The 23,898-nt window shown below is 43.4% G+C and overlaps 1 protein-coding gene across 5 annotated transcripts in view; it reads right to left on the minus strand.

Annotated features, from left to right (window-relative positions):
- Bach2 (BACH transcriptional regulator 2) overlaps window positions 1-23,898 on the minus strand; it is a 337,533-nt gene that overhangs the window by 23,426 nt on the left and 290,209 nt on the right. The window lies entirely within an intron of this gene.

Here is a 23,898-nt window from a genome sequence, read left to right on the forward strand (position 1 = left end):
GGGAGATGGAGTAGTAAGCTGATTGGGTGACTTCTGTAATCTCTGACTTCTTGCAGCATGCAGAGTCCAAACTCATTAAAAGACCCGCCTCTACTGCAGAAGACGCCATGCATTCTGTCCTCTCAACTCTTGCAGCCAGAGAGGGGAAATGTCCTGGGTTCTCCAGGGCTCATTCTTCAGGGAAAGAAGAATATTCAGGGGCACACTGACTGGGATTTTAAATGTTGATATTGTTGAAGGACTTACTAAAATTCCAAATAAAAATAATCAACCAGATAATAAGTTCAAAGGAATTCAACCATCAGAAACACACTGATTTGGAATAAGACATGTCTAGAGGAAATCTTATATGTGTGGAGGAATTAAACAAAGGGCAAGAGAGGGAGAAATTAAATTGTTACTATTTTCAGATGACATGATTTTTAAAAGTAGGCAACTCTGCAGATTCTTACAAGTTATGATCATGAGCTAAAAGTAATTAAATACAAAAATCAACATAAAAAAAGCCAGCAGCATTTCTATAGACTTCAACAGAAATCCCATTTACAATAACTACACAAAACACTTAGATATAAATCTAACCAATGAGGTAAAAGATCTCTACAGTGAAAACTATAAAACACTGATGAAATTGGAGACAGACAGACAGAAGGGTATTGTGTATGAGTGGCCTCGAAGAGTTAACACTGTTAAAACATTCATATTATCCAAGCAAACCGACGATCCAATGCAACCTTTTTCTTCTGGCAGTGTACACAGCATCTCCCACCACCGTGAAGGCTAGCCGGTAGTGGCCAAACTTCCATGGAAGTGGTGTCATTAGTATGGGTGGCAATCAAGAGCAATAACAATAGCCATTAATGTTTGGGGGATCTATGAGACCTCATTGGCCAAAATCTTGAAAATAGTAACTCATCACAGCATGTGGTATCTAGTTGGGAGCATTGCTCTCCTGGTATAGGGTGTTCTGGTTGGTCCTCTGCCAACCTGACGTAAGTTGGAATATCAATTAAAGAAATGCCTCTATCAGTTTAGCCTGCAAGCAGGTCTGTGAAGAATTTTCTTGACTGCTGTGGGTGGTACCACCCCTGGGAAGCTGGTCCCTAGCAGTATAAGAAAGCAAGATGAACAAGCATTTCACCATGATCTCTACTTTAGTTCCTGTCCTATCCCTGCATAACAGACTGTAAGTTTTAAAGTGAAATAAACAGTTTTCGCTCCCAAGTTGCTTTTGGTCAGGCATTTTTTTTAATCTTCCTTCCTTCCTTCCTTCCTTCCTTCCTTCCTTCCTTCCTTCCTTTCTTTCCTTCTTTCTTTTTTTTTAAATCACAGCAATAGAAACCTAACTAGAACATAGGGTAACTCCATTTAAACCTTTTTTTCCCCCTCTATAGCTTTGGAACCTGTCCTGGAACTAGCTCTTGTAGACCAGGCTGGCCTCAAACTCACAGAGATCTGCCTGATTCTGCATCCTGAGTGCTGGGATTAAAGGCATGCGCCACCACCGCCCAACTCCATTTAAACTTTTAATAGATGTATATTGATATATTTTATGGCGTTCCTATAGTAGTAGACGGCTTTTTCAAATCTGGCTCTGCCTCTTAATTATTATTAGTTTTTCTTTTACAATGTGCTGTGAGTTGCTGTCCTCTGTGCCAAGCAACTGCCATCTTGGCGTATTCAGCTGTGTTCCCTTGCGAAAATTCATCTCAGCTGAGCTGTTGGTGGTTTATACCTTAGCACAGCAAGGAGATCCTTGCCTGACTGAGTATCCAGCTACTCTCAACTACTTCCTCCCACGGGCAATGCTGCATGTGGCTTGGGGGAGGGGCTAGAGTATATCCAGCCTATCAGTTAGCAAAGACTAGATGGGCCTAAGGGAAGCCTGGCATCACTACTGGGTAAGGCTTGTCAGGTACAGCTAGCCGGGGAAGGAGAGCACATAACCATGGAAGTAATCTCTTACTTCCACACTCTGTAAGGATGCCATAAACACAGGGGCTCTCTGGAGTGAACTTTGGGGGAGATCATGTTTCAGGTTGGTCATTAAGACTTTGGGAGGAGGAGTAGACATTGCTTTGGAGCAACAGTATGGAGCCACAAAAAATCCAGAATAACCAAAGAAATCTACAAGAAAACTAACAAGGCAAGAAGCATGGTACTACTCCTTTGCAAAGACAACATGAATTGCAGCGACCCATGAGGCATTGTCACGGCACTCCATAGGACCAGACCAGGGGAATGAAACAGAGAGCCCGGAAACGAACCCAAACATTTACAGACAGCTGTTCTGACAAAGGCGCTAAGAACACACAATAGCGAAAGAAGAATTACTTCTGTAAATGCCGCTGGGAAAACTGTACAACTATACAGAATGAAAACAGACCCTTGTCTCTCACCAGACACAAACATCCGCCCAAAGTACATGAAATGCTTAAATGTAGGCTCTCAAACTGCAAAACTTCTAGAAGAAAGCATGGAAGCATGCATGAAATTCCATTATATTGGTCTGGACTATGATGGTTCTGGATATGACCTAGCATATACTGCCTCATTTTTTGGTATGAAGAAATAAAAGCAAAAATAGAGAATGGGATTATATCGGAATTTTAAAAAGCCTATACATAGCAAAGGAAATAACAGAGTGCAAAGAGAACCAACAAGATAAGAGAAGATACTTGCAAACTCTACATTTACTACAAGCCAAATGTAAAAAAAACCATACGAGGCCAGCTATGTTGGTCAACCATTTAACCTCAGCACTCAAAGAGGCAGAGACAGGCAGATCTTTTTGAGTTTGAAGTCAGCCTGGTTTACATAAGGAGTTCCACGTTAGCCAGGGCTACATAGTGAGACTGTCTCAAAAAAATTATAAGAAACTCAATAGGAAGAAAAATTTCAATTAAAAAAAGAGCAAAACTTGAAACAGACACTTTTCAAAAAGAAGACATACAAATAGCCCATGGATTTATGAAAAGTGTCCAGCATCACTCATAATCAGGGAACTGTGATTCGAATCCACACCAGGGAACTACCTTAGAATGGCTGTTATCAGAAAGGTAAAACTTAGTATGCGTTGGTGAGACTGTGGAGAAGAAGAGCCATTGAAAGTTCCTTAAAAAATGAAAAATGCAACCTCACTGCCAGGATACAAATATACTGTCCAAAGACATGCAGAAGAGATACAAAGAATGACAAGTTAATTACCGAGTAAGAGCATAAGCAAGTCAACCAAGGAAGTGCCATACAAGGGTATGTAAATAGCTGTGAGCTGAAAACCCAGACAAATACACGAGAAGAGACTGGTGGCCTGCAGGTCCCTTGAACACACTCAACAGGATACCAGGACACAGTTCGGTCCCTATTTGTTTATGCTGTGGCTCAAGGTTATAGTCACACAATGTGCACATTTACAACTGCCACTGCAGAGGAACCCCAGGTAATGGTAATAGGTCCAAATGTACACATAGATTAGCCTTCACGTCTCCAAAGATGCTTCCACAACCTGCCTATTTTGAGGGACCACTTAAATCCGCTCATTGTATCAGATGGCCAATGTCCAAGGTAGCAACGGGAAGCTGTACATCTATAAGGCTGTGATTACATCTGCATTGCTATTTATTTACTCTTTGTTCTTAAGGAGTAAGTCTCTGATAATGGGAAAAAGTAAGAAGGGAGGGAGGCAGAAAATCCTTTCTAACACCAATGACCCATAAAATTGCATTTAAAAATCCAAGGATCATAAAGTGGAATGAAGTGGTTGGAAATAGAAAACCAGTTCCGTTTCACTGCTGTTAATGAGCACAGTCCCCTTGCCGTGAGGAACGTGGACATATCTAGGCTAATGCCCCCGGTCATTCAGGAATGTTCCAAAGGCATGATAAACGGACAGTGAGTAAGTACAACATTAGGAAGAACTGGGCATAACAGCCTTTGATTGGTGTATCCTGGATGGATGACTCTGAAGAACATTTTTTTCATTATGCATAGCTGGCCTGGAATTCACAGACATGCTGTACAGATGATACTAGACTTCACATCAGGAGCAGACAGAACATTCCATGTGGGACTGAGACCAGGAAGGGCGCAGGGACTCATGTTTTCCTGCTTTGGTGTCCTACTGGCTACTGATCTTAGTCAATGACTGGGACACGCGAGGCAGTGACATCAACCTGTAGGTGTTAGTTCTGAAAGTAGTAAGACCAGACCACCAAACCCACACGGACATGAGTCAACACATTGACAATGGCCTATCGGAAATTTGACCCTTAACCCCTAATTCCTTTGGGTTCTGACTCACTGTTTCCATGTAGTTAATCCAAGGAAGACCGGCTAATAAACACTCAGCTAGCAGGACACACGGTGGGTGCAATTTGAGGGATGGGGAGCTCATTACCTTCCAAGGAACCCATCTTGCTACTGGGAAGACCTTATGATAAGAAACACAGTTGACCTTTAAACACACACACACACACACACACACACATTATATATGGGAGTCCCATGACTTTTGTGGGGATAACCAATTGGGTTTGATGTGAGCGCCACAGGAGATAATTTTTCATGTCTGGTACTGTAAACCTGGTCAAAAGCTCATTGCTGGGGAGGTGATAAGCCTGTGTGTGTGTGTGTGTGTGTGTGTGTGGAACCTACTACTGTTGTTTTATCAAGTGGACAGATTATCAAACTGCCTTCTAAATATTTATGTTTAGAGCCATATATTTGTACTGCTCTCAACTCTGGTCAGGGAAGCATCTTTCAGTAATAAGCTGCAGTTGGTGTAAAGATTCATAACTGGTCATTGTGTGGAGACTAAGTGTTAAGTACTCAGCCCTCAATGAGATATTACATCAACCCAAGGCTCAGTGATCATCATGGAAGAGGGGGCAGACAAACAATGGGGAGGACGCTGGTTAAACACTGTCTTCTTGTCATGACATGGCCACTGCACTCATGAGCTCACAGCAACTGGGGTTACACAAGACCTACAGAAGATTAAGCTGGGTAGTAATTCTAGTGTGGATGGGGGAAGGGGTCATGAGGTCCCTCCCCCAGCTTAGGAGTCACTGGCAACTGACTGCTGCTGGGGAAAGGGGAGTTACTTTTTTGGAGGTGTAGCCATTAGTGTGTTGCTCCAGTGGAGGGCTCCGTATCTCTGGATGGGCAGCATTGATGGGACTCAGTAGTTTAGTAGAAACAAATACAGAAAAGGACATGAAGTTAGGAGAGGTGGAGGGGAAGTTGGAGGTGAAAATAAGGAGTGGATATCAGCAAAATACATTGCATAAAGTGTTAAATTATCAAATAAAATATTGTATATTTAAAATAGGGGCTGGAGGGTTGGAGAGATGGCTCAGCGATTAAGAGCATTCCTCTTGTAGAGGACCCAAGTTTGGCTCCCAGAACCCACAGTTGTTGTAGAATATTATTTTAACTGTGTAAAGGTGTTTTACACTTGTTTATGTTGTGGACTATTACTTTAACTGTGTAAAGGTGTTACATTTTATTTATGCTGTGGACTAGTACTTTAACTGTGTAAAGGTGTGTTACATTTGTTTATGCTGCATTTGTTTAACGAGGCAAGGATGTGTATTTAACTATGTAAAGATGTGTTTGTTTCACCTTGTTTGTCTAAGGCACCCGACTGATCTATTAAAAAGCTGAACAGCTAATAGCTAGACAGAGAAAGGGTAGGGTAGGTGGGGCTCGAAGGCAGAGAGAATAAATAGGAGGAGAAATCTAGGCTAGGGAGAGGAACAAGAGAAGAAGTAGAAAGAGAGAATGAGGGAGATGCCAGGGCCAGAATTCAGGCAGCTGCTCGCCAGCCAGCCAGGAGAAGCAGTGAAAGTAAGATATACAGGAGGAAAGAAAAGTAAAAAGTCCCAAGGCAAAAGGTAGATAAAGAGAAACAGGTTAAGTTAAAGGAGCCAGCCAGAAATGAGCCTAAGCTAGGCCGAGCACTCAAAACTTATAAGAAGTCTCTGTGTCATGATTTGGGAGCTTGGTGGTGGTGTAAAAGAAAGGGCTGTAAACGCATCAGGCAGCTCAAATCTTCTTAAAACTCTAGTTTGTTTGTTTTTTGAGACAGGGTTTCTCTGTGGATCTCTGATTGTCATGGAACTCACTCTGGCAGGGTGGTGGTGGCGCATGCCTTTAATCCCAGCACTTGGGAGGCTGAGATGAGGGGATCTCTGTTTGAGTTGGAGGCCAGCCTGGTTCCAGGGAAGCTAGGACTGTTACACAGAGAAATCCTGTCTTGAAAATAACCAAAAAACAAAACAAAACAAAAAAACCAAACCTCACTCACACTCACTCTGTAAACCAGGCTGGCCTCAAACTCACAGAGATCCGCCTGTCTCTGCCTCCTGAGTGCTGGGATTAAAGGTGTGCACCACCACCACCCAGGGAAAACTTGTTCTAAGAGATCTGACATCCTCTTCTGGCCTCCACAGGCAGCACACAAGTGAAACACACACACACACACACACACACACACACACACACACACACACAGACACACACACACACTCCTTAAAAATTTTTTAAAATGGGAGTTAAGAATTTTTTTTTTATGGGACTAGGATTTTCCTTCTCCATTTAAGCCACATAATTGTGGCTCCCTTGTTGGGTTCGAAACAAACCTATGGCTGTGGCAGGGAGCTCATTTGAAGCCTCATCAGATGAAGTCGGAGGTGTGGGGATGGCCCTCCAGGAAGGATGTGTACCCCTCAATGTCTCTTGACTAGAACCTTGCAAAGCATGGAAACCTGTATGTTCAGGTGCATCATGGGAACTTTGCCACTGCAGGAACTGGGAAGATGGCAGTAACAGTTATGCTTCTGGGCTTCTTAAACACATGCTGCCAACCACTCCGGTAGGATGCATTTTCCTAGCAAAGCACGTGTCAAATAAAGCAACCCCGGTGACTGCTCAGTTTCCATCTCCACAGCACGATGGTCTATTCCGCAGGACAGAGATCGTCTTATCCTGGAGACGAGGAGGCATGGCCACTGTCTTCGCGGTGTGAGTTGTTTATCACTAATGTCCGACTTGACGCTTGCTCCCACACACTTGCTTCACTTATTTTCAGTTTACTCAACTGAGACTAACTTCACCAGACCAATAAAAATGTATGTGTAAAAGAAGGAGATATCTTTAAAAAGTCTCTAGAAACGCATGGCAAATGAAACGTAGTCATAAATATTTTCCATTTGTTTAAAAACAGAATAAACCCCTCTTTTAAGACCATGCATTCAGGGATGGGGTATAGTTTAGTGATAGAGCATTTGCTTACTATATATAAGTACCCATGGCCATAAAAAACAAAAAGATAATGCATTAATATTAATTTTTCTACAAATGAAGGTATCTATTTATATTAAAGATGAGCACTCAAAGTAATGGGCTTAGTTATATTACTTTCATACATTGTCTTTCTTTTTAAATTTTACTTTATTTATTTTACACATATGGGTGTTTTGCCTGCCAATAAGTCTGTGCTCCAACACATATGCAATGCCTATAGAGGCCAGAAGACAGCATCTGATCCACCGGAAAGGTTACAGATGGTCCGTAGCCACATGGGTGCTGGGTCTCAGAGCCTGATCTTCCAGAAGAGCAGTCAGTGTTCTGAACTACTGAGTCATCTCTCCAGCCCCTGTTGTATTTCTTGATCCTCTTTTCCTACTCCCCTTCCCCCTGCCTCTCCCACATGGGTCCTTTTTTCTGTATGTCACATGTGTTCTAGTACTATCTTGTTATTCTCCCCGACTTTCTTAAGAACTCTTCTCCCCCTCACGATCCCCTTCACAGTTTCTTATGTACCCACACATAAAAAAATTAAAATCAAGGATCGAAATATGCGATGCTAGCTTATGGTATTTGCATTTCTGAATCTGGGTTACCACACTATAATAATTTTCCTGAAAATTTTGTTTTTTTAATGACTGTATAGCATTCCATTGTGTACATATACCACATCTTTATCTGTTCCTCTGATGATGGACATCTAGGTTGGTTCCATTTCATTTTGTGACTGGTGCAGCAAACACACACACACACACACACACGTTAGGATATAAAATAACAGGGTTCAGTGTCTTTCAGGAATATGACCATAGTGGTCTAGCTGGGTCATATGGCAGGTCTAGTTTTTCAGGTTTTGCTTTGTTTTTCAAGACAGGGTTTCTCTGAATAGCCGTGGCTATCCTGTAACCCTCAATGTAGACCAAATCGGCCTTGAACTCAGAGATTCATCTGCCTCTGCCTCCCTACCACTGGGATTAAAGGTGTGCGCCACCACTACCCAGCCTTTTCAGGTTTTGAAGAAGTGTTGATATTGATCTCCATGGTGATTGTACCAGATTTCACTTCTACAGCCTCACCAACATTTGCTGTTATTTGTCACTTCTAACCTTAATTTTCTAAAGTTAATCCGTGCCACATTTTCCCCTCTAACACATCATGCTGTACAAGCACAGAACACTGAGGTTGTATGTGTTAGACTAATTAACCTTATTACTAGGAGGAATTTATTAAGGTAACCACCCTCATAAAATTTCTGATCATTCTAGTGTGATTTAGACAAAATGTCATGGCTTGAAAGCAATGGCTCTCACAGGCTCATGTATTTGAACGCTTGGTCCCTAATTGCAGAACTGTTTTGGGAAGGATTAGGAGGTGTGTCACTGGGATTGGGCTTTAGGTTTCAAGAGCCCACTTCAGGCTTTTCTCTCTGCCTCCCCCTCCCCTTTCTGCTTCTCACTTGTGGGTCAGGATGTGAGCTCTCATGTGCTGCTATAGCACCATGCATGCTTGCCTGTCTGCTGCCATGCTCCTGGCCACGATGGTCATGGACTTGTCCTCTGACACTATAAGCAAAGTCTTAAAATGCTCTCTTCAGAGAAACACAAGAATAACTAAGACAAAAGTTGGATTCTACCATCAGGAGCACCAGCGGAAGAACAGAGTGTGAGAAGCAGGGTTCCTTGTTTCCTGTCCTCTCCGTCATGCCCAGTGGTGGGTTCTGGAGGTGACTGACCCTCAGCTCACTGGCTGACTGTCTGAAAGGAGCTGTTTTCTCCTCCTTGGGTTTATTCTTGAGTCTCCTATCTTTGCTCACGGTTCCCTTTTATTTCCTCCAGCTGTAGGCCTGGTAGATGCTTTTTGAAGTCACTAATAACTGTATTAACAACTATTCCTTTTCTATTCTTATTTCTCAACACCTGTGCAACCAATTCCCTCTTTTCCAGCCCTTCTGTTTAAAAAAAAACTGTTTTCAATTTTCCTGACTTAATCATCTATTTCTTTAAGGCAAGAAAGACAAAGGCCAGCAGGGACCTACTAAAGTCATGTGACTACTAAAGTCACATGACTTAACTAAGTCTTCTGACTGCAGAGTTCAACTGCCAAGCTCTCTTCCTACTTCTTTATCTCTGAAATGAGGCAGAAGAGAAACCCTGTGTAATGTGGAAACACGCTATTGCAAATTTCCTTGTATTTCCCACAGGACGCCGTTGTAGTCAAGTCTATTTAAAGATGTCTGGCCAGCTGGATGTGCTACCTCACTGGGTATGAAAGCGGATGAATTTCATACTTTGGTGTTATTTGCATGATTCAGATTCTGGGCCTATCCTCTAGACTGGAGATAATTTCTCTATTTCTCCATTGCTCAAGGAAACTCTTAAAAATTTATTTACAGAATTATTCTTTGACAATTTCATGCAAGTGTATGTTTTGATAAAATCGACCCCAATCACCCTTTCTTGTCCTCCTCTCAATTCAGTTCTACTGCAGCCCTTTTTCTTCCCAACAAGACCCTTTCTCATGTTCATGCCTTTCTCTTTGTGACCCACTGAGTTTAACAGGCTTGTTTGGACGCCTGGGTGGGTGGGTGGATGGGTGGGTTATCTAGGGGGGCACAGTTGCAATGCCCTCTTCTTACCTGGGGAGTCTATAAGAAACCAGCAGGTTCAGCTCAAACATCAGACTTTAAAATCTGGACAATGTTTGACATGATTAACTCGATAGGATCTAGAATTACCAAAGAAACAGGCTTCTGGGCATGTGTGTGGAGGATTCTATTAGGTTAAGTTGAGTTGGAATGACACACCATAAGCGTGGAAAATATCATTCCATAAGTTGAGTGCCCAGGAATGTACAAAAAGGGAAAGGGAACTAAGTCTAAGCATTTACCTCTCTGTGCTTCTTTACTGAAGAAGCCACGTGACCAGCTACACCCTCAGGCTCTGGCTACCATGATTTCCCTGCCACAATGGACGGGACCCTTGAACTGTGAGTCAAACCAAGCCCTGCCTCCTTTGAGCTAATTCTGTTGGGATATTTTATCACCACAGCAGGAAGATTAACTAAGACAATGTCAAAGAATAGAGGGCTTTTTTGGTAGGGTACCAGTGTGGTGCCCAGGTGAGAAAGATAGCCTGGGAAAGCTGGTGTCTAGAGGCAGCTCAAGAGTGAGCTCTGTCAGCGTTGGCTGGCTTGGAGCCATCACCAGGCTATGGATCCCCTTTTGTATTCCTTTGGTCCCTGCAGGGCTAGGAAGAACTGAGAGGGCCGCAAGCACACAACGATGTCCTTCCCGACAACAGCCAACCTCCTGGGCCGAGGAGCCTTCATTTTGACCCGGTCATTCTACTCCTTAGCTCGCCACTTGCATATGAGGTACCCGCTATTTTCTCTTTCAGGTCAAGACAGTTATGTTTCTCAAGTAAATGACAGGCAGAAGTCATACCAGATATAAATATATTCGTATTTACCCAAACAGCACACAATGAAAATAGCAGCTCTCCCTTCTGAAAGATTATGCAAGGGAGTTCATGGAACAATTTTTAGAATGCGATTTCAATATAAGTACAGATCTTAAAATAGACATAAAATAGTAGCATTTTACACTTTGCAGTGTAAAATGAAAGCGAGAAGCATCCCACTCACTAGAAATGAAGGAGTAAAACGTGCACTAGGGTTTATAGTTTCATCTGAAAAACCACCCCCAAAGGTCTATTTTTTTTTTAAAAGATATTTAAAAAAAATCATCTAATTTCGATGCTAAGTGACCTTCTCCCCAGTCAGAAACACAATGATCTTCCTAGGCCAGAACTCTCTTGACTCAAGGCCTGGTTTTGCCCTATCACCCCCTCTAATCATTTCAAACTATCAGCCACTTGATTGTTGCCCAGAAAATACTAAACCTGTTGAGAGGCCCCGGTGATGAGAGGCAGAGACCCTCATTAGAGTCCTTCACCTTAGGCCGGAAACTCTACCTCTGAGATGTTACCAGGTCTGCATCCTCTGCTTCCCTCCTGCAGTTATGGATTGTCTTCTTATCAGGAACCTTGCCCTGAATCAGGACTGCGGTCACTGCTGTAGTCTACATGGTCACCTCTCCCACTCTTGATTAGATTTCTGAGGCACGTGGATAAAGATTTATTCCTCACAGTTAACGTCTCTCAATCCTATGCTTTCCAGCATGCGCTGCTCAGCCATGCGCATACACCTTACAGTATATGATATGGTTTTCCAGGTGCTCAGAAATGTTCCTTTTGGAGAAATGGTTCTTTGGTCTTTTGAAGACCACCCCTAAAAAAACAACAAAAAACAAAACAAAAACCCAAACAAACAAACAAACAAACAAAAAAACCCACAAAAAACACTACAAAAATTTCTGATGTCTGCTTTTCAAATGATATTCTGAGCTCATAAGTCCTCAAAAGATTTTAACCACGACAGATTGCAATACAATCATGTCTAGTTACTTTCTGTAGTTTGGGGTTTAACTAATCTAGATTGCGAGTACAGGTGCTTTCTTATTGTCCATGGACCCAGGCTTTCTAGTCCTTGGTCTTCCTTACTTTTGGGTCTGAGGGTTACGATCCTTAGCAGACATGAGGAGTTAATTCTGAGCTCTTTGCTATCCTCAGCACCATAGTCTTAATTAGACAAAATTCCTTGCATAATGAGCCTCCTTTGTAGAAAAACAGGTGTTTGTCTGAATTTTGTTGTGGGTATTCCTAGTCCTTCAGAATCATGTTTCCCTGCATATACACAGCCTCTACCGTTCTGTTACTTAAAAACCCTTCCAAAATATCTTGAACACAAAACTCCTAAACTTATGTACGGACCCTTCAGGACTCTGAGTTTGGTAAGATTTGCCTGGATACGACATCAAAGAACAGGAAAAGAAAGCAAAACTATTCAGGTGGGATTGTCTCAAGAACATTGCCCAGTAGGCGGTGATGGTGCACACCTTTAATCCAGCACTCAGGAGGCAGAGGCAGGCGGGTCTCTGCAAACTTGAGGCCAGTCTGGTCTACAGAGTGAGTTTCAGGACAGGCTATACAAAGAAACCCCATTTCAAACCTTCCCCCTGAAACCCAAAGCAAAAACCAAACAAAATAATATTATTCATGGAAAGACAATTGACAAAGTGAAAGGCGATATTAGGAATGGGACAAAATCTATGCAAATTATTCGCCTGAGAAGGGGTTGTTCACACTAGAAAATAATTCCTGTAAGTCAGTAACAAAATATCCCTCAATGATTTAAAATGAATAGAGACTTCAAATTGGCATTTCTTCAAAGATACACAAATACCCAACAAACATATGGAAATTACTTATCTCTAACCATTAGGAAGATGCATATCAAAAACCACAATGGAGTATTAACCATTATTATTAATCCACTGGGAAAGTCATTCTTGACAGTAACAAGTGTTGACAAAATGCGGAGCAATTGAACCCTCGGGAACAGTTGGCAGGACTGTAAAAAAACAACCAGAAATGAAAAACAATAGGAAAATTCCTCTACTGGTGAAAATACACACCACTTGCAAAAGCCGAGAGGTGGAAGCAACTCAAATGTCCAGGGACAGCTGAAAGGATCAATCAATAGGGTAGGTACACAGAGCGACGTCCTTCCATATTCTATGACATGGGCCAATTACCACTTCAGTTCTGCTGACTGAAGGGAATTCTGAGGGCTAGTCATATGAGTGACATTCAGCAGCACGCCTCTCCTTTGCTTTAATTGTAAATGGGAACAAGACCATGGCTCCTACCAACCCAACCATGTGACCCGCCATGAACTACATTAATACCAGTGTTACTTGGTGACTTCTCATTTTCTCCGTACTCCCCAGAGGGCCCCTGTCCTCATGTTTCTCGACTCTCTTAACCCTTGAATGCACAACACTGTTCTTTTCCTTCCAATTCTTTCTTTCTTTCTTTCTTTCTTTCTTTCTTTCCTTCCTTCCTTCCTTCCTTCCTTCCTTCCTTCCTTCCTTCTTTCTTTCTTTCTCTCTTCCTCTCTTTCTCTCTTTCTTTCTTTCTTTCTTTCATTAGAATACGTATCAGTGTGATGCCATTTTCTTTACTAGGTTATTGGGCTACTTAAACAGTTCTATTTATGACCAGGCCACTAAGCTAAAACTCAAAATTTGAAAGTTAGTCGTGCTGGAGCTGGCAAGATGGCCCAGAGACTGAGGGCTTGCTGCTCTTCCGGAGGACCTGAGTTCTGTTCCTAGTACCCAGACTCCAGCTCTAAAGGAACCCACACCCTTTTCTGGTCTCTGTGGGTGCTCTTACATATGCACACACACTCACACATAAAAATACAATAACTTAAAAAATTCCTCCTGCTTAACTCACAGAGAGTAAACTATTGCGCCTTTCCCCTTTCCTGGGCTTCGCTGACCATCCGTCACAGTTCGCATGTTCACACCCGTGTCAAGCTTGTTGCTTCTGCCATCACTGGTGCTATGAGTGTAGCAGGAAGTTCGTCTCACAATTTTCAACCTAAAGCACGCATCATGAGATCTCAACAGTGATTACTGAGCTCATTCTAGCATGGGCTACTGAGGCCAGCGGCTTGACTCTTTCTTCCACAAGTTAACCATCACATACTTGAAGCCACATGGCCTGCCTGGTTAGGGAACCTTTTTTAACCTTCAGTGAAATCATCATTTTCCATCTGAAATAAAAATAAAAAAAAAAACTGGCAGATCACATGTCTCCTATAGAAAGTGCTGTCTTCTTCACCCCAGGGAGCAAGCGGGTTCCTATGCTACCCTTCCCCTAATAAGCCACCAGGATCCAGTGTACCAAGGAGGTACTCGTCAAATGGGCATGGCATTCCTAAGTCACTCGTCTCCTGCCATTTCCTTCCTTTGTTGACAAACTAGGGATGAACACAGACGTTATGAGGAAGCGTGGAGAATCTGTTTGGAAGGCTTTTGAGAGACAAGCAGAGCACCCGCCTTTGCAGTGCAAGTTGGGGCCTGCAGAAAGAACAAAGGAATGACTTGCTTTCCTAGTGGGACTTCGACAGCAGCAATTATAGATGACAGAGCTTCGGAAGTCCTTATTTCCCCTCACGTAAGTCCTTTACTGACAATACAGAAAAGAAGTTGGGGACAAGCTGACTGCGTTACTTACGACTGTTCATCAAGTTGGTACAAAAATCATTTGTGAAAATTATTATTTTTCTCCCCGAAGGGATTGATTTCTGTTCCCTGCCTCTTTCTACCATAGGTTGTATCAAAGGATGGCAGTTAACACTGAGGCAGGCACCTTTTGTGTTCTGAGAGGATTTAAACAGTCATATGTGAACTGGTCAATGGCTTTCCTGAAGCCATAGGCCAGGGCAGACAGAAGAAAACACTTTGCTGGGATGGAGAAGTTCTGATGTTACTATAGCCACACCCAGGTCAAGCGGGCCACCCAGTCACCCCTCCCATCCTGCCTAGCTGAGATCTATGTTTTGTGTGTGAGAAGAGAGTGGGCGTCAACAGCTACCCACAGAGCCACACCACCACGTCTGCCCAGGGCTTCTGGGTTCTTGTCTAGCAGGCTCCCTACAGCCTTCTCTGGGATACCAGAACTATAGGCTTGTAAATGCCGCCAACAGGACAGGAAGTAAGCCTTTACTGGGAAGTGTGGTGAGTCCAGGACTTCAGGTTGCTGGGGCATGAAGACAGGGCCCTATTTTTGTCAACTGTATCGTATCTGGTAGAGGCAGAGCTGAGGCATGACATCTCTAACAATGACTGTGGCTGGTCATATTCAGTTTCTGTGGGGCTGAAACATACTTTTCATGGTGACTTCAGTGAGGCTGAGAAGGGGAAACAGCTCACAGGTGCATCCAGAATGTCTCCGGAGGTTGTTCTAGGGCTATCTATTTTGGACATGCTGGGAACTATTATGTAAGATCTCTTTACTCATTAGCTTCTAACTGGGAAAATACCTTTTCAAAAAAAAAACCCTATAAATAATGAGATCTAAATATCCTGAAAATGAACTTTTGTCTTTTGACAAATACCAAACCTCAAGAACACCAGGTGGTCTTATTTTGGGTGAATCAAACCATTTCTGAACTGTCAAAGATGCAGGTTGAGAGGCTCACAGGACCCAGGGGTGTTTTAGAATTTTGGTGGAATTGTAGTTACTGAAGTTGAAACCACAATGGAAATCATGTCCCCCAGTATGCAATATTCTGCAGTAAGTATCTGGTTCATGGGCAGCAGAGCCCACAAGCTTATTCAGTACATTTTTAAAACAGAAATCTCCCAGTGTGGCCCAGCTCTGAAAAAGGCAACTAAACTAGTAGCTGTCTGGACAGCATCATCATTTCCTTCTGTAATTAGTGTGGAAGACCAGGGTGCACCAGTTTCTAGATAGGGTCACCACCGTAGGGAACTGGCCAGTTCCCTGCTGATTCCACATTTCGTCTCTCCTGTACCTCCAGGATCTCCACGGAGTGTCAATCAGCAGGCTGGAGAATCCCTGAGTGAATGTTGCTAACACGGTCTGTTTGAGAAGGGACCCTCTTCTACTTATTTCCTTTGTATGACTTCCAAAAGTTTCTCCAATCTAATAACTTTGGGTTTCTAGTTGTCGTCTCTAATCAGATGCGTAGCCCTTCCTTTGACTTCTAGCATTTGCTGAAGCTCTACCCGCTGCTCAGGTGCATTCTGAACCTGACGTCTCCAGCAGCATCTATGCACAGTGGCACCCCTGAAAGCTGCGGAGGATGGGGATGGGGCGTCCATCAGTAGGGAAATGAGGGGCCAGAGAACACCTTCACAAAGGAGGTGCCAATTCAACTGGCTCCTTCTTCCTCTGACCTGGACCACAGATCTGCTTATGGACCATCATTCTTTGCTGTTTTTCAGTATTCTTTCATATTAGCTGAATATTTTCTGTTGTCTCCCTAGATAAGGAATTCTTAAAAGTTTTCATGTGCCTTTTGCATGGATTCTAATAAAATTGGTTAAAATATGCATGGTGAAGATGATTCTGTAATTTTTAGAACACAATAACACTACGCACTAGCAAAGGGTCACATTTTCACGTCAAATTCATTTGGGTCACAAGATAAACTCAACAGAAGCAGAAAATACATTCTACCATGGAGGAACTTGAACGTACAGACGACACATGAGACAGGTGTAGAATGTCTCACCCACCTGTTGTTAAAATTGCTGCTGCAATACATGAGAGAAAGAAGGTGAGGATGGGTTGTCTAACACAGTGAGTTGAAATGGAAACAGGCTAGGTGACGAGAGAGAACCGAACTAGCACAAACAGCTGCTGCTCTCCAAATATTGTGACCCTAACCTCGGTAAATACAAAAGAACAATGTCATGGGTTTCTAGGAAAAGTCATTTCATTGTCATCCAGGATGAATCTCTTTCCTTAATGAAAGAAATCGCCCCTTCCACCCAGCTAAACACCAAACGGATGTCTTAAAGGAGATGATACAATAACTATTAAGGTTATGATTCCACGGGAGAGCATGGCAGTGCACACAAAGCTATAGAGATGGGTGCTCAGAGAGGACACACAGCCAGAGCTGCGGGTCAGAGGGCACCAGCCTGCAAGCTGGTGTGAAAGGGAAGGTGGGCAGAAGGAAGCGGGGATCTGAATGATCTTCTCTTAACCTGCTAAGTTAGAAAACTTTACATTTGGGCAAGTCCTTCTAGGGCATCACGGAAAAGTAAACACAATCTTTTCTACCATAAAAGTCAGGTCAGCATGGTCAGCAGGGAAGACAGCTCAGGAAGCTTAGCGGGGAAAAGCCTCACAAGGTAAGCAGACAGAACTGTGAAATGCTGAGAAGCTACAGAGAGAAAGCTCCCCAGAAAGCAGGCGAGCAGGGTTAGCGCCCCGAGGATGCTGCACACCAAGACAATCAGCTGCAGCCCTGGTTTTCCTTATGAAGAGGATGGGGCACAGAGCTGTCGTGCCACTGCCAGGAAAAGTCTTGTGGTGTCCCATCCCAGGCTTGTGTGCCTGAAGGAACATGCCATGTGGCTCTGAAGAACAGTCACATTCTGGCTTTTGGTGGGGAAGGGGTATGGCTTGCCCCTCACCGTGTCACAGGTCAGAGAGTAGAGGACTTCATTTGGGGCACGGGAGGACTAGAATGTCAAAGGGGCTATCACTGCACTTGACCAGACAACGAGCTAACTAGCACTATTAATAGATCAGCACATTCATGCAAGCTTCTATATGTCCTCAGGGAGGCATTTTAAAAAATGTAGTATCAAGTGCTTTTTTTGGAAATGCTTTTTTTTTTCTTTTTCTGGGAAGCATTTCACTCCTCCAAAAGGATGCCAGGCTCATTTTTTTTTTCCAGTGCCAGTACATCCTCCTCACTTAGTCAAGCTACACTGCAAACACAAAGAAAAGATTTCGTTTCTGATTTCCCATAGATCCCCTGCGGAGCTGGACTGTGGCTTTGTTCACCTGCTCAGACCCCCTTCACCCAGTACTGCAAATTCTAAGACATGATCTTGCTAAAGACAGGCCAGGCCAGGAGAGGGAGCAAGAGAACGCAAGATATTCCTATATCTGGGTCACAAGGAAAAGTCTGGGGATGAGTTTGGAGAAGCAAACTGCCTCACACACATATGTGCAACTCAAATGCTATGCTTTTTCTGAGGCGGGGACGGGACTGTGAGCCTTCTGTCTGTCCATCACCCAGCATATATGTTTTTAACTGACGGCTGAACACTGGTCTTTAAAAGGCTGCTTTTGTGATGAGCTTGTACTGGAGAAAGCTGAGCTGCCAACTTTACCAACAACTGACAACCCCTTAAGGCAGTCACTCTAGTTCTCTTGGACCTACATCATCTCTAGGATGGCCATCACCATAAGGGACAGTGATTCTGTAAGAAACGTGTTCCAAAAAGACTTGTCCGGATTAGGTTTCTAGGCTGAGGTGTCACTCACCCAGAACAAAGCTATGTGACCGAATTTTCCCCTAGAGGGAGAAGGCTGGTGATGGCCAACTTCACACGGTAATGTACAGATCACTTTATTTCTTTAACAAAAGCATCCTCACCACCGTCTGTGAGTCAGATGCCTCGGCAGGGGGTGGAGGGAGTGGGGAACATGACACAAAACCATAATTGAGGAAAGGGGACCTGGCTGGTAAGGCTCCGGACTAATGAGCCAGGACAAGTCAGCAGCTATATCCAGCAAAGGAAAGTCGGGATGTAATAAGGGACAGATAGCTGCTGGAGGAAGCGTGTCTAACACTGACATACAGACTGCTGAAGCAGCAGGAGAGATGAACAAAGACACGAGAAGCAGGCACAGGACTGTGAGGCAGGGGTACATCAGTTGCGGGGAGAAGCAATGACGCAGGAGACGACGGAGCAGAGGGTAAGACTGGAAAGGACATTCTCATCCACAAAAGGGGCTGGCAGGCAGTGGAGAGGCACTGAAGGGTGCCAAGTAAGGGGCATCAGGAGATCATACCAGCTGCATTCGGGGACCATCCTCGGCAGAGACAAACTAGTCACAGAAGTCCAGGAGAGCTCCAACTGTGGCTAGAACAGGCGACACTGGCAGGAGGGAGAGGCAGAGGGCTCAGGGAGGTCACAAGGAGGAAGAGTTGGCCGTTTGTAGGAACAAGGTCAACCTACCAGCCAGTTCAAGACCTAGGATGGCTCACACAGCTCCACACTGCTTCTGGTTAACCAGAGTCACAGCCTGGATACTGCTCTTGAGGAATGAGCTGTGGCTGGAAACCATCTAGGTGACTTTACCATGGGTTTACTATAACAGGAAATGTGCAGAGATTCCCAAACAGCTGAGGCAGGTGAGGTCCCAGAGGCTTAAGTGATGGAGGGTAAGGCCAGTCATTCATTCTGTGATACAGGTACTATCAGATACAGGAATTGTGCGTGTGTGTGTGTGTGTGTGTGTGTGTGTGTGTGTGTAAATGAAACAGAAGTTTCCACAGAACTTGAGAATTTCTCTCTCTCTCTCTCTCTCTCTCTCTCTCTCTCTCTCTCTCTTTCCCTCCCTCCCTCCCTCCCTCTTTCTCAACATGATTTCACTGTGTAGCTCTCACTGGCATGGGATGTAAACCAGGCTGACCTCAAACTCAGGGAGATTCACCTGCCTCTGCTTCCCAGGTGATAGGATTAAAGCCAAGTGCCACCATTCCTGGTCTTGAATTTTTTTTTTTGAAAAGCTACAGATGAATGGAATTTAGATGAACCAGTACAGCATGAGATCATGTGTTGAAGGTAGCTATTTTCGGGGATGTGGAAAAGACAGGCGAGAGGCAGCTCTCCTCTTAGGCCCTATTTATGCATCTTTTTTTTTTTTTTGGTAATTCTGGAGCAGTCTAGGCCTCTGGGACATCATCCACTATCACTTGTGAAGACTTGGAGATTCAGACTGAGCTTTCTGACTCCAGCTCGAATCCCAAGGGATGTACACTGAATTCAACAGGTCAGCAAGGGTCCTTTCATCATAGCTGCAAATCCGTGGCCATGCAAGGTGACACATGCCCGGGTTTCAGTGACTGGGATACACACAGCTCCGGGGGTGGCTGTCCTACTCACCACAATGATTACTATAACACTTCCGAGGTATCAAGTGTCTTCAGTGCCTGGAAACTGAGGACCCCAGACAAAGTAGGTTCTTTTCTAAATTAAGGTGACCCACACAGCAAGGTCTTCACATAATTAGACGGCTTGAACTGAAGAGAGGCATTAGTGGGCAAAATGAAAGAAAAATGGTGACAATTTATCCCAATTTCAGGTGTTTTATCATTGTAAACTGCCTTTTCTTCAACATTTTTTTCCTGTTATTCCTTGGATAAAACTAAATTTCTAGTTCAGGTTCATGCTACCTACTGTGTAGTTCTGGGAACCCTGGTGCTACAAGGGAAGTCGTTCCCCAAACCTGCAAATGTACGGCTGGCAGGCTGTCCAGCCTGGGCTTCATTTTCCCAACTGTTAAAATCACAGACACTTTCATTTCTATTGAGTATTACTGTTTTCATCACTGGTGTGAGGGATCAGAACACGAGCCATGGAACCAGTGTTCCTCTGCTTAGTAGCTGATGTTGCAGCAAGTTACTTAACCTGTTTTTGGCCTCAGTTTCTTTATTTGGCATGTGGCGATTTAATATCACAATCCCATATAGTTCATGTGCTAAACACCCCACATCTGTGCAGTAGCCCTCATCACGTGGTGAATGCCACCACCATCATCATCATCATCGTCATCATCATCATCATCATCATCATCATCATCATTGATACTGTAATCACTGTACTAGACACATGGGACATACAGAATTCAAACAACAGCCCTCTTCCTTAGTGGTTGGTCAGGTCTCTTTAAGACGAAGGCTCTATGGTTGTCAGTAAATCACAGAAGGAAAATTCCCGACATCTTTCCTTGCTGCCAATTGGAAGGCGTTGAGTCAAAGTTGTTATGTAAAAATCGCTACTATATTATCACTTGATGGCCTTGCTAAAAAGTCTTACCTAAGTATCTTTGACTTTTTTTTTTTAAGTGGACCATGGTGTGACCAAAACTTGAGGTATATTCACAAAAGAACTTTAAGAATGCTCAAGGATTAGAGATGGCTCAATTGTTAAAAGTGCATACTGGTCCTATAGAGGATCCAAGTTTAGTTCAGTTCCCAGCACCCTTACAGTTGTATCAGACAGCTTACAATTGCTTGTAATTACAGCAGCAGGGATACAAATTCCTTTTCTGGCCTCCATGGGCACATGCACACACACAGACATGCATGCACAGAACTAAAGATACATTCTAAAAATGAATGCTCAGGGCTTTGTTGCAGCCAAACTGATGGAAATGTTATTAACGTTTTGTGGATTAAAAATAATTTTCAAAAGACAGGCATATATATCAATGTTATGGTGCCTAAGTTGCCATCAAATTCCTGGATTCAAGTGATCTTCCTGTCTCTGCCTCCCAGAAGCTAGGACTGCAGGTACACACTACTGTGCAGCCTACGATAGCCTGCAAGTCTGTGAAGGCCAACAAGTCAGTTTTGAAAGCTGGTTTTCAAGTAGCTCGCCTCCACTTGAAATCTGAAGTGTGGAAGTGGAGTGGATGTATGTTTTAGTGCAAGAGTCAGTAATAGAACACAGAGTACAGTCACAGCTGTAGCAAGCCAGGATGAGTTTATAGGGATTTCAGACCAGACTCAATCAATATTGGCTTCCGGTACCCACTGAAAAGAGTTCTGTTGATCTGGGGCTCCGTGATGTTTTCTGGGGGAAAGGCAGATCTTATACAAAAAGCCAAATGACGCTTCGGATGCAGAAATTTTCAAAGGAATGGAAAAGGCAGAAATCGCTAGAGGAATACAGGGACAGAAGTGACCGGGACATTTCTGCTTGCTGGTGACTTTCTAGAATTAAACTTGACTGATCATGTAAGTTTCTAGCGACTGCAATCTGTGGTCATTACCTTTTTAGAGAGACATTTACAACCTCATATTTTTCTTACATTTTAACCTTTTTTCTCATTCACTGAAATATTTCTGCAAGACATAGTATTCATTTGGAAAAAAAAGAGTCAAGTCTCTCATTCTTCTACCATTGCTTTGTTACTAAAGTCTTTATGACTTTGTTTAAATTATTCTCGGTTGACTTGGCATACAGGAGGTGCGCATGAAGTCAATTTGTTCCTTCTTTCTCGGCTTGGCTCCTGTCTGCAAGTACACATCTCCCTTCTGTCTTTGGTTTACCAACCACTTGCTAAATAATTGGCTCCAAGACCCTCCTTCAGAGACTATGTCATTTCCCAGGGAGCTTTGTACATATGGAGATATCTCTGTTAAGACATCGTGGAAATGAGGAGGTTTCAGAGGAAAAAAAAAGTGCCACTTATCAAAATGAAGGGCTTTTATCCTCATTTCAGATCTAACAGCAGAAGGCAATACCAGCTTTCAGAAGTTCGAGTGAAAAACTTGACAAGATATGAAGTGATTTTCTTCATTGTTTTTTCATAATAGAGTGTCCATACTACAGGAGAAAAACAAAGCCAATTTAATTGATCCAACACTGTTTTAGTGATAGATACACACATAAATAAAGGATCATGCTTTTTCTCCCAGCCAGAACACACAGAATCTATTTTAGAACCACAAAAGCTGGGATATTAAGAGTTGATTTTTAAGCGCCATCCTTAATGCATGCCGTCATGCCTGAATGTCACTTCTCCTATAGTAAGCAAGATCCCCCACTGCTCTGAGGCCACGAGACAGACAGTGAAATCTGCTACAGTGTCACTATGTCACAGATAGGGAGGAGCTAAGAGAACAGGTTTGCGTGGTCTTTGTGAAGCAGGGCTGGAGAGAAGAAAGAAAGAAAAAATAAAGAGTAAGAGAGATGGCCCAGCAGACCCAGGCCAGGTCCTCAACCCCTGTCCTCTTCCTGACCTCACTTTCTTCTTGGAGAGCATCTTCACAACAGGGTGCTATTGCCAGTGGAAACCCCCAAATAAACCAGAAAGAACCTAGAAATAACAATGATACAACAGATGAAACGCTGCAGTCTTGTATTTCCCTGCGCAACTGTGCATGTGGGTAGCAAAAGGCGCCTTCTCTTCTCCCCAAGCATCCTCTGGTTTGCTCATTGTATGAATGGCTCGAATGAAGCCTTTTCAACATCATAAACTCCAAAGGTGCTCAAATGGAATGGTCACACTCTACTTCTTTATCCCGAATCACTATTTTAATTTTTTTATGCCAACCCAGCAGGAATTCATGTGTTTAGCTCTGTTTGATCACGGCATTTAGAAAGTCTGTTACTAAAGAAATAAATTCATGGTGCCACCTCAGGTAGAAACCGATTTAGGAGGAGAGTCATCCTGATTGCTGGCTGGCTAGCTCGAGAATAGGTAAAGACCATACAAAATAGAAAAAGGCAATTGTGAGCTTGCTTGCTTGGGATTGCGGTCTCCATTTCCCACTTCTTCATCACAAAGAGGTCTGCTCTCTATTTACAAGCCTGCTTTCCTTCCAGGCTTTCTCACAGGATTACAGGTCCTGCCCAGAGGTAACACACTCGGTTTGCTATTTGTCTGTAAACCTGAATGTTATTATCTTTTCACTTTTGCAACTTAGAAAAATTGCCATGCACAAAGGACTTACTCATACCTTCGGATACCACAGGAAACGAGCGAGCCCTTGGTGTAGACTGCTTCTCACGGAAGAGAAAGACACTGCAAAGGAGGAGTTCTTGGGGGAAAATGGACATTGTACTGGGATGTTTCAAGGCTGTGAATTTACAAACACTGCAGAAGATCGGCTGTTACTCTGACTCTCAACTCTGCTGTTACATTTGTATCACAGATGTACTGCACTCATAGCAACGTCCCAGCTACTCAGAGTGGCTGGCCTGGATTGATTAGTACCCATTTCAGTCACTAGTGATGCTGGTTCCAGGCCAGTGACTGACCTCGGCAAAAAGAAAACACAAAACAACAAACAAACCAACCAAGCCATTTCTTCATATTCTTTTCTTACGGAAGAGCTGCAGCTTTGCCACACAATCCCCTTGCCCTTTCCTCATCAAACAACCTCTAAAGATGGTGT

This window comes from Myodes glareolus, chromosome 16 (genome assembly GCF_982192425.1).
Source record: "Myodes glareolus chromosome 16, mMyoGla1.1, whole genome shotgun sequence".
NCBI lineage: Eukaryota > Metazoa > Chordata > Mammalia > Rodentia > Cricetidae > Myodes > Myodes glareolus.